The sequence below is a fragment of the Phacochoerus africanus genome, chromosome 8, assembly GCF_016906955.1.
Source record: "Phacochoerus africanus isolate WHEZ1 chromosome 8, ROS_Pafr_v1, whole genome shotgun sequence".
Classification (NCBI taxonomy): domain Eukaryota; kingdom Metazoa; phylum Chordata; class Mammalia; order Artiodactyla; family Suidae; genus Phacochoerus; species Phacochoerus africanus.
In genome coordinates, this window is record NC_062551.1 from 60,475,036 (window position 1) to 60,486,620 (window position 11,585).

Sequence of the window (11,585 nt, forward strand, 5' to 3'; positions counted from 1 at the left end):
CCTTAACCCACTGAGGGAGGCCAGGGATCGAACCCACAACTTCATGGTTCCTAGTCGGATTTGTTTCTGCTACACCACAACGGGAACTCCTGCTATAATACAGATTTAGACAGTGGTCCCCATGGCTTGCTTAGCTACACTGATAATTCAGTTTATACCCATTTTGCATAGCTTATGTGATATGGAGAACATTACATGAAAAAGACTGAGATTGTTATTGGAATAGGCACCTCTGTCAGGATTCAGGATCTGGAGAGATTTCAACTGCAGTGTTTTAACTGGTCTTTATCTGGAGGAACCCAGCCCCTCCTGGCCTGACCCACTGCTTGCCTGTCTGGTAGCCAGAAACTATAAGATGCCCACAGTTTGAATTGTGGAAAGATAATAGGAAGATATGAAAGACACTCAAGACTCATTCAGAGCATTCTTAAGATTTCTCATCCTAAGCAAGAAAATGCTTGTGAACATGGATTTGGAGGTGCTTATCCAAACCAAGTAGATCAAACTTGTGGTTTAGCAAAGTGTGTTGACATAGATTAAATCAGGAGAGGTTATTAAAATTTCTAGAACGACGGGTGTAGACCTGTCCTAAAAATCTATAGCACAGTAAGGGACATCTTTGTGCCAGAAAGAAGAAAACTCTAATTCAAAAAGACACACCCCAATGTTCACAGTAGCACTATTTACAATAGCCAAGACATGGAGGCAACCTAAATGTCCATTGACAGATGAGGGATAAAGAAGATGTGGTATATATAGAATGCCATCTAAGAATCCACATAGAACCGGGAGAGGGTTGTAGATTAGTCCACTAAAGACTGCTCTCGGGGAGTTCCATTGTGGCTCAGTGGTTAATGAATCCGACTAGGAACCATGAAGTTGTGGGTTTGATCCCTGTCCTCGCTCAGTGGGTTAAGGATCTGGCGTTGCCGTGAGCTGTGGTGTAGGTTGCAGACGTGGCTCAGATCCCACGTTTCTGTGGCTGTGGCGTAGGCCGGCAGCTATAGCTCCAATTCGACCCTTAGCCTGGGAACCTCCACATGCCGAGGGAGCAGACCTAGAAAAGGCAAAAAGACAAACAAACAAACAAAAAAACTGCTCCCCTCACCCCTGTGTTACATTCAGCCAAAAAAAAAAAAAAAAAGAGGGAGTTCCTGTTGTGGCTCAGTGGTTAATGAATCAGACTAGGAACCATGAGGTTGCGGGTTCGGTCCCTGCCCTTGCTCAGTGGGTTAACGATCCGGCGTTTCCGTGAGCTGTTGTGTAGGTTGCAGACGAGGCTTGGATCCTGCGTTGCTGTGGCTCTGGCGTAGGCCTGTGGCTACAGCCAGTGGCTACAGCTCTGATTCGACCCCTAGGAACCTCCATATGCCGCGGGAGCAGCCCAAGAAATGGCAAAAAAGACAAAAAAAAAAAGAACTAATGGCAAAAAAGACAAAAAAAAAAAGAACTAATGGCATTTGCAGCAACGTGGATGGAGGAGATTATCAAACTAAGTGAAGTCAGCCAGAGAAAGACAAATACCATATGATATCACTTATATGTGGAATCTTAGATAATTATACAAAGGGAGTCCCCACTGTGATGCAGTGGGTTAAAGATCTCGTGTGGCTGCTGCTGGGGCTCAGATTCCATCTCTGAAACAGGAACTTCCATATGCTGCAGGTGCAGTCGAAAAAAAAAAAAAGAATACAAATGAACTTATTTACAAAACAGAAACAGACAGACATAGAAACCATATTTATGGTTACCAAAGGGAAGGAGGGGGAGGGATGAATTAGGAGTTTGGGTTGACATAAATACACTACTAGATATAAAATAGATAACCAACAAAGACCTACTGTATAGCACAGGGAACTGTATTCAATATCTTGTAATAACCTGTAATAGAAAAGAATTTGAAAAAAGAATGTTTTTATATATGTATACCTAAATCCCTGTGCTGTACACCTGAAACTAACGCAACATTGTGAATCAATTATACAAAAAAGGAGGGAGAGGAGTTCCCGTTGTGGCACAGTGGTTAACGCATCCGACTAGGAACCTTGAGGTTGCGGGTTCGATCCCTGCCCTTGCTCAGTGGGTTAACGATCCAGCGTTGCCGTGAGCTGTGGTGTAGATCGCAGACGAGGCTCGGATCCCACGTTGCTGTGGCTCTGGCATAGGCTTGGCAGTTACAGCTCTGATTAGACCCCTAGCCTGGGAATCTCCATGTGCCGCAAGAGCGGCAAAAAAAAAAAAAAAAAAAAAAAAAAAAAACAGAGGAAAGAAGGAAAGGGGAGTTCCTGGTGTGGCTCAGCAGGTGAAGGAGCCAAGTCGTATCCACGAGGACACAGGTTCCATCCCTGGCCTCACTTGGTGGGTTAAGGATCTGGCATTGCTGCAAGATGCAGCATAGGTCACAGATGCAGCTTGGGTACTGAGTTGCCGTGGCCATGGTGCAAGCCAGTGGCTGCAGGTCCGATTCACCCTCTAGCCAGGGAACTTCCATTGCAGCAGGAAAGGGAGGGAGGAAAAAAGAGAGTGAGAGAAAGGAAGAAAAGAAAGGATTCAATTTTTCTAGGGGGTTTTTGGCATATTCCATATGTTGTTCTACAAAGGACAGTCATTTATTTTTTGCCCCCCTTTTTTTTTTGTCTTTTTAGGGCCGCACCTGTGGCATATGGAGGTTCCCAGGCAAGGGATGGAATCGGAGCTGCAGCTGCCAGCCTACGCAACAGCTACAGCAACGCCAGATCCAAGCTGCCTCTGTGACCTGCACCACAGCTCACAGCAACACCGGATCCTTAAGCCATTGAGTGAGGCCAGGGATCGAACCTGCATCCTCATGGTTCCTAGTCAGATTTGTTTCTGCTGAGAGAGACAGGAACTCCAGTCATGTCTTCTTCAAATAAAGACAGTTTTACTTGGTCTTTCTGCCTAATGTAATTTATTTTTCCTGGCCTTATTGCACTGGCTGGAGCCTCTGGTAGAGAATTAAGTAGAGGAAGTGAGACCAGATATCTTTGCTCTGTTCCTGATTTTAGGGGGAAAGAATCCATATTAGCTTGTTTTGAAAATGTTTTTTTATTAGGTTGAGGAGGTTCCTTTCTTTCCTAGTTTGCTGAGAGGATTTTTGTTGTTGTTCTCCTTTGTACACCCGCACCTGCGGCATATGGAGGTTCCCAGACTAGAGGTCAAGTCAGACCTACAGCTGCTGGCCTACACCACAGCCACAGCCACGCCAGATCCTTAACCCCCTGAGCAAGGCCAGGGATCGAACCCACACCCCCATGGAGATTACGTCAGGTCCTTAACCCTCTGAGCCTTAATGAGAACTCCAGAGATTTTGGTTTTGATTTTGCTTTTATTGTTTTTGTTTTGTTTTTTTGTGGGGTTTTTTGGCCACGCTCACAGTATGCAGAAGTTTCTGGGCCAGGGATCAAACCCAAGCCACAGCAGTGACTCAAGCTGCTACAGTGACAATGCTGGATCCTTAACCCTCTGTGCCACAAGGGAATTCCTGGGTTTTTTTTAAATCACGAGTGGAGGTTGCATTTTTTTTTGTCTTTTTTGCATTTTCTAGGGCTGCTCACATGATCGAACCTGCAACCTCATGGTTCCTAGTCAGATTCGCTAACCACCGAGCCACAACGGGAACTCCGGATGTTGCATTTTGTCAAAAGCTTTTTCTGCATCTATAAAAATGAGACCATGGCTTTTCCTTTTTTTTTTTGTCTTTTTGCCTTTTCTAGGGCTGCTGCCAGGGCATATGGAGGTTCCCAGGCTAGGGATCTAATTGGAGCTGTAGCCGCCAGCCTACACCACAGCCACAGCAAAGCAGGATCTGAGCCACGTCTGTGACCTCCACCACAGCTCATGGCAGTGCCAGATCCTTAACCCACTGAGCAAGGCCAGGGATCGAACCTGCAACCTCATGGTTCCTAGTCGGATTCGTTAACCTCTGAGCCACAACAAGAACTCCATCTTTCTCTTTTTTTTTATTTCAGTGCAGTGAATGCTGTTGCTGGATTTTCAGATGTTATGCCAACTTTCATTCCTGGGATAAACCCCACTTGGTCACGCGGTATGTAAATGCAATGACTGCCACTGAATTTTTACACCTAAAAATGGCTAGACTGGGAAATTTACTATTAAGGATAGTTCACCACCATTTAAAAAGCAGAAGAGGAAGGAGGCAGGAGAGGAGAGGGAGGAACTGCCCCTGCCACAGCTGGCTGCCAAGGGAAGAGCTGCAGGTCCAGCTGTGCAGGGGCCCGATGGCCGGGATGGCCCCCCATCATGGCCGAGCCAGGTGAGGTGAGTCATGAGTGCGTACCTTGCTCCAGGTGACCTAGTTTTGAACCCTCGTTCAGAAACAGTGTCACCTTTTACTTTCTGGCCTGCAGATGTTGAGCACGAGAGGGTTTGGGACTGCGACCCTGGTGCAGTGTGGTGGGGTGACTGTGAAGAAGTCAGGCCATTCTTCCCAGGACAGAGGGTCTGCAGGTGCCTAGAGATGGGCTGGCTCTCCCGCTCATTCACCTGCCTCCTCTCCACGGCCCATCCTGCCACCAAGACGATGCCGAGGCCATCGTGTCTGTGCCTGACTCAGCAACCTGGGGTCCCCCAGCCACCCCAGCTACAGAAGAGGATTCAAGCCCTGAACGTGGCCCTAGGGGCCAATTGGATCCCTCTCCTTGATGAGTATCTCCCAGCCCTTCCCTTCTCACTCATTTCCAGGAGATCCCACTGTGGCTCAGTATGTTAAGGACCTTACATAGTATCCGTGAGGATGCATGTTCAATTCCTGGCCTCGCTTAGTGGGTTAAGGATCTGGCATTGCTGTGGCGGTGGTGCAGGCTGGCAGCTGCAGCTCTGACTCAACCCCTGGCCTAGGAATTTCCATATGCCACGGGTGCAGCCCTAAAAAGAAAAAAAAGAAAAAAAAAAAAAAAACCTCCAGGAATGCCGCAACGTGTGACTGTTCCTTTGAGTATGGTGACGTCGCTTTATCTGAGAAGACCAGCCCCCACCACACGGCCTGGTGAGCCTGGCTCCGATGCTCCCCCTCAGTGAATTCTTTTCTGCTCCCTGCACTCAGTACAGACACCCCTGGTTTTCTTGTGCTGGCAGATACTGCATTTTTCACAAATGCCAGGTCCATGGCAACCCTGCACTGAGCCAGTCTGTCGGTGCCCGTTTTCCCAAGAGCATGTGCTCCCTTTGTGTCTCTGTGTCACATTTTGGTAATTCTAACCATATTTCAAACTTTTTCATTGTTGTTACTATATTTGTTATGGTGATCTGTGATCAGTCATCTTTTCTTTTGGCCATGCCCACAGCATGCAGAAGTTCCCGGCCGGGGATCAAACCTGTGCCACAGCAGTGGCAGCACTGGATTCTTAACCCACTGTGCCAACCAGGGAACTCCCTGTGATCAGTAACCTTTGATCTTACTATTGCAAAAGAATTATGACTCACTGAAGGCTCAGCAATTTTTTTTAGCACTAAAGTATTTTTAAAATCAAGATATGTACTTTCTTTGGACATAGTGCTATTGCAAACCTAATAGACTACACTATGCTGTACATATAATTTTTTTTTTAGAGCTGTACCTGCAGCATATGGAACTTACAGGGCTAGAAAGTCAAATCAGAACTGTAGCTGCCAGCCTCCACCACAGCCAGAGCAACACCAGATCTGAGCTGCATCAGCGACCTACACTGCAGCTTGCAGCAACACCGGATGCTTAATCCACTGAGCCAGGCCAGGGATCAAACCCACATCCTCTCGGACACTCTGTTGGGTTCTCACCCAGCTGAACCATCACAGGAACTCCACTATATACATTCTATTGGCTCCCTTTCTCGGGAGGATTCTGACCATGCAAAATGTCTTCCTATGGGCACTTCTAGCTTCACCGTGGACATGGGCTGAAACTCTTATTTTATTGGCCTCTGGACTCTTAGGACCCAACATGCGTCCAGAGATGTTTGTTGCCTAGAGTTAAAGTGATAGTATTTTAAAACCAAAAATATTTCATTTTCCTGGAATACTGAGTGAGAGCCTATCTGCACTGGCTACAATCTCAGTAAAAGTTTAATAGGCATTATTGCTTTTTGGTTTTGGTTTTGGTTTTTGGCCACCCCACTGCACATGCAGTTCCTGGGCCAGGGATCAAATCTGAGCCACAGGTGTGACCTACGCTGCAGCTGCAGCAATGACAGAGCCTTGACCCAGGGTGATGGGCTGAGGCGTGAACCTGTGTCCCAGTGCTGCAGACATGCCACCCATCCCACTGTGCAGCAGAAACTCCACTTTTGCTTTTTTAGGGCCACACCCCTGGCACATGGAGGTTCCCAGGCTAGAGGGAGAATCAGAGCTACAGCTGCCAGCCTCCACCACAGCCACAGCGACACAGGATCCTTGCTGTATCTGTGACCTACACCACAGCTCATGGCAATGCTAGATCCTTAACCCACAGAGCCAGGCCAGGGATTGAACCTGCCTCCTCATGGATATTAGTCAGAGTCGTTTCTGCTGAGCCATGACAGGAACTCTTAGCGTTTTTTAAGCCCTGATCCTTACAGAGTCTTGTGGAAGGCGAGGCTGATGGCTTGTTCCACCACCAGGCCTTCACACACTCTCTCTGAGAGCTGTCCTTAGTCTGGACAGCTGCCACCATGGGCAGAACTCATCAGCCTCCATCCTAGCTAAGACATCAACCAGTCAGGCCCAGGAACACCTCTGGGACTCAAAAGGCAGAGACGTCCCCTGAAAAGGCGGCAGTCACCCCTTCATATAAAACTGAGATGACACTAGGGTTGATGGAGGACACCCCTGAAGATACTGCGTTCGTGTGGCCAGCAGAGCCTGTTTGGTCCCTTGCGTGCTCATCTTTCAGTCCAACTCAACTCGGGGACGTGGGGAGGGGGGGGATGTGGGGGATCCCGGGAGACCCCTGGCCTCCGAGAAGGAGTCTCAGCTTCCAGGATGTAGAGCCGTGGCACTTGGTGCATTTGTCCAGCAGGTGGCGCTACCACACTGTAAAACAGTGCATGTGGCGCACACGGAGGTTGCCAAGCCGGGGGTGGAATCAAAGCTAAACTGCCAGCCTGCGCCAGAGCCACAGCCACGCGGGATCCGAGCTGCATCTGCGACCTACACCGCAGCTCAGGGCAACGCTGGATCTTTAACCCACTGAGTGAGACCAGGGATGGAACCTGCGTTCTCATGAATGCTCGTCGGGTTAGCGAACCGCTGAGCCACGACAGGAAACATTTTCGCTGGGAATCTCCACTTCCCGACGGAGAGGCTCCCTTTGATGCCGTCAACCACATGGATGTTCTAGATTGTGAGTTTCTCAAACGCAGTGTTGGGTGGGAAACTCCTACTCTCGCCTGTACAGCATGTGAGCCTCTATAAGGACTGAATCATGAGCCGCTGTAGCTGCTGACCCTTCAACACCCACTAAACATGTTTAGGGTTGAAACTAAGCAGGACCCCGTGGGGCTCCTGGGCACCAAAGCCTTTCTCTCCTACTTACAGTCTGTTGGAAAGACGCCTCATTCAGCCTCCAAGGCCTTCCCTGAGTTCCAAAGAGCAGGTTCAAACAGTTGCTAATCAGGGAAGGGCAGGGGAGCTGTCAAGAAACAACAGTGCAGGGAGTTCCCGTTGTGGTTCAGTGGTAATGAACCTGACGAGGATCCATGAGGATGCAGGGTTCCGTCCATCCCTGGCATCGCTCCGTGGGTTAAAGGATCCGGCATTAATGAGAGCTGCCATGTAGACAGACACAGCTCGGTTGTGGCGTTGCGGTTGCTGTGATGTAGGCAGGCCGCTGCAGCTCCAATTCAGCACCTAGCTTGGGAACCTCCTTATGGGTGTGGAACTTCCTTAAAAAAAAAAGAAAAGAAAAGGAACAACAGTGCAGCCTTGGGGCAGTGACCTGGTTCCCCTTCAAGGGATACACATGACAGTATCTTTGAGCTCTTCTGCAGAACAAAAGCCCCCAACAAATGAAACCGGCAAGCAGTCTTCATTCCAGAAAGAAGGACCTCGGGAACCAGTCCTGGGGCCACTAAACACGAGCCCTAAAGAATGCAAGGTTGCACCTACCCTGATCCTTATCTGCAGCCCTGTTTTCCACTCCACAACCAAGACCTCCTCCTATTCTATCCCCAAAATGGTGCTAAGGCATTAGCCTGCTGTGGCCTCGCTTGCTTGGCAAAGCAATAAAAACGATTTCTTTCTCCTTTGCCCCAAACTCTGTCTCCACGTTCTGATTTGGCACCGGTGGACAGAGGCCCAGTTACAGGGACAGGGTGGCGATCAGGAGTGAAGAATTGTGGGTCCTGGGAAAACTGGCACAACAGCTCTCCAGTTTGGGGGTGTGTTTTTGTGTGTTTTTGGTTTTCGATGTTTTCAGGAGAAGATTTTATGAGCCTAATTCTTGCATCTCGTCATATCTAGAAAAGCGCTCAAAGCCTTCATGGTGACGTCTGCTCCATGGTCGACTAGCGGCGACCTTCGGTCAAATGTGGGATTGGTTGCCTGTACCTCCCCTATTTGTGGCAAAGGAGGCCACCGCAGGCTAAGGCTGTAAGACCAGGGCCTTTTATGGTCCCAAAGGAGAAAAACAGGGTTTCAGAGAAGAATCAGGACTGGAGCAAACACGCATTCTTCTTTCTTTCAGGGAATTTTAGCCCCTGAAGCCGGTGTCGGGGGATCTCGGCGTGATCCTGGCGGGGGGTCTCCTGGGTCACTGCCTGGAGTCATGGTACTTGGGAAAAGGGCGTCTGGATCAGAGAGGAGAACAAACTAGGAAAGTTGCTGAAGCACATGCTGTGCTAAGAATCTGTAGGGCACAGGCAGTCGTGCTCAGGGGGCCTCATCGTCAGCTCACAGGGGATTGTGTTTAGGATGCGATTAAGTGAGGGAGAAACACAGGGAAGGGCTCCAAGCTGCTGAGTCTGAAAGTATTCATTCCTAAAAGAAGCATAAGGAATAAAAGTTTTCTCTTAGGTGCATAAGATGCCTACGTCATATGTGTATCCCTTGAGGGGGAACCAGGACCTGCCCCAGGGCTGCACTATTGTTTCTTGGCTGCTCCTCCCTGATTTTTGCATCCCCTCCCTTCCCTGAGGAGCAACCATCTGAACACAAAGCTTGGAATTTAGGGAAGGTCATGCAGGCGGAATGAGGCCCATTTCCTACAAGCAAGAAATGGGGGGAACTTGGAAAGATGCGAGTGCCCTGGAGCCCGCAGGGCCCTACTCTGTTTCACCTTCCCCAAACCACAAATATACTGATATTTCCCCCTATCGCTTTGGAGAAGTTTTCCAGAACCACCTGAAATGGTGCCTCCCAGCTTATTTTGCTCCCAGTAACTCTTAACTCTCAGCATTTTAGGTTGCGATTTTTGTTGTTTTAGGGCCACACCCGTGGCATATGGAAGTTCCCGGGCTAGGGGTCAAATCAGAGCTACAGCTGCTGGCCTACACCACAGCCACGGCCATACCAGATCCCAGAATCTGCACCCCACACCATAGCTCACGGCAATGCCAGATCCTTAACCCACCGAACGAGCCAGGGATTGAACCCACGTCCGCATGAATATCAGTCGGGTTTGTTGCTGCTGAGCCGTGATGGGAACTCCTGGTTGTGCATTTTTTTAAAGCCAACAATAACATCACTAGCTTCCATCTCCAACCCATCACAGTTCTTGGCGTTGTGTGTTTCTGTCTCTGATTCTGAAACCAAGCAGGGCCCTGTGGGGATCCCGGACACACGGCCTCTCTGTGTCCCCCCATTTCTTGTTTTTAGGGAACAAGCTTCAGCCTTCATGCCCTTCCCTGAGTTCCTAGGGACGGGTTCAGACAGTTGCTCATCCCAACAGGGGAGAAGCCATCAAGAAACAACAGCCTTGGGGCAGGGTCCTGGTTCCCCCTCAAGGAATATGTATAACAATACCTTTGAGTTCTTCTGAAGAACTAAAACCCCCAACGAATGAACACCTGGGAGGAAGACCACCAGAACCAGTCCTGGGGCCACTCAACACCAATTTTGAAGAATGCAAGCGTGCACCTACCCTGGTCCTTATCTGTGGCCCTATTTTCAACTCCCAAACTATAAAATCCGTTCCTAATCTCTCCCAAGGGAGGGCACCGTCTTTAGGGCATTAGCCTGCTGTGGTCTCCTTTGCCTGCCAAAGTAATGAAGCTTTTTTTTTTTTTTAACTTTGCCCACGACTCTGTCTCTGCTTTTCGACTCCACACTGGTGAACAGAGGCTGAGTTTCCACAACACTAATGGTGATGAAGCCAATATAACTCTCAGGAATAGACTTGTATGAAAAAAAATTCTAGGAGCTCCCGATGTGGCGCAACAAGATCGGCTGGGAGTGCCGGGTCACGGGTTTGATCCCCAGCCTGGCACAGTGAGCTAAGGATCTGGCACTGCCGCAGCTGTAATGTGACTGTGGCTCAGATATGATCCCCCACCAGGGAACGCCATATGTCGTGGTATGGCCAAAAATAAAAAATAAAGAAAAAAGAAAAAATGCTAGACTGGAATGAAATATATCTATAAGGTATTGTTGAAGGAGAAAGAAAATAATATGATAAATGGAATGTTATAATCCCGGAAGGAAAAATTCGTAATTTCAAAGATGTTTGTTCCTCCAGTTAATCTATAAATTCATTAAAATTCCAATCCACGTACCAACAGTTTTTTTTTTTGCTTTTTTTTTAAGGCCTCGCCTGCTGCATATGCAGATTCCTAGGCTAGGGGTCTAATCAGAGCTACAGCTGCCAGCCTACACCACAGCTCACGGCAACAGGCAACGCCAGATCCTTAATCCACTGAGCGAGACCAGAGATGGAACCCGAACCCTCATGGTTCCTAACAGGATTTGTTTCCACTGCGCCACGACAGGAACTCCAACCAATACTATTTATTAGGAGATCTTCCAAGGTAATTTTTTTTTTTCTTTTTAGGGCTGCACCCACCCCATTGGAAGTTCCCAGGCTAGGGGTCAAATCAGAGCTGCAGCAGCCAGCCTATCACAGCCATAGCAATGAGGGATCCTCAACCCACTGAGCGAGGCCAGGGATCTAACCTGCATCCTCATGGATACTAGTCAGATTCTTTTCGCTGCCTCACAACAGGAACTCCCAAGACTTTCAAGACCACACAAAGGAGGAATCTGCAAGAATTCCTAATTCCAAAGCTTTGCAAACAGTGGACCATTATGAAGGAAATGTGGTACCCACTATCAAACACAGAAGTATAAAGTTCACATTATTACAACAGTGTGATATTTGCTCAGTAGAGTGGCGGGGTGGGGGTGGGAGGGGAGAGGTGAGGGATGAAACAGAATATCAAATCCAGAAAGATGGATTGGATTCACATATGGAGAGAGACTTAGTACGTGGCAAAATTGGACATTTCAAATCAATTTGATCTTAGAACATTTTGAATAACCATGGCAGAACTGATGGAGTCAGGTGTGTGAGTTCAAAGAGAAAAATGAGAAAATACAAACCGAAAGACTACGTAAAAGTGGTTACTGCAAACAAAGTGAATAAGAAATAGTAGAATATA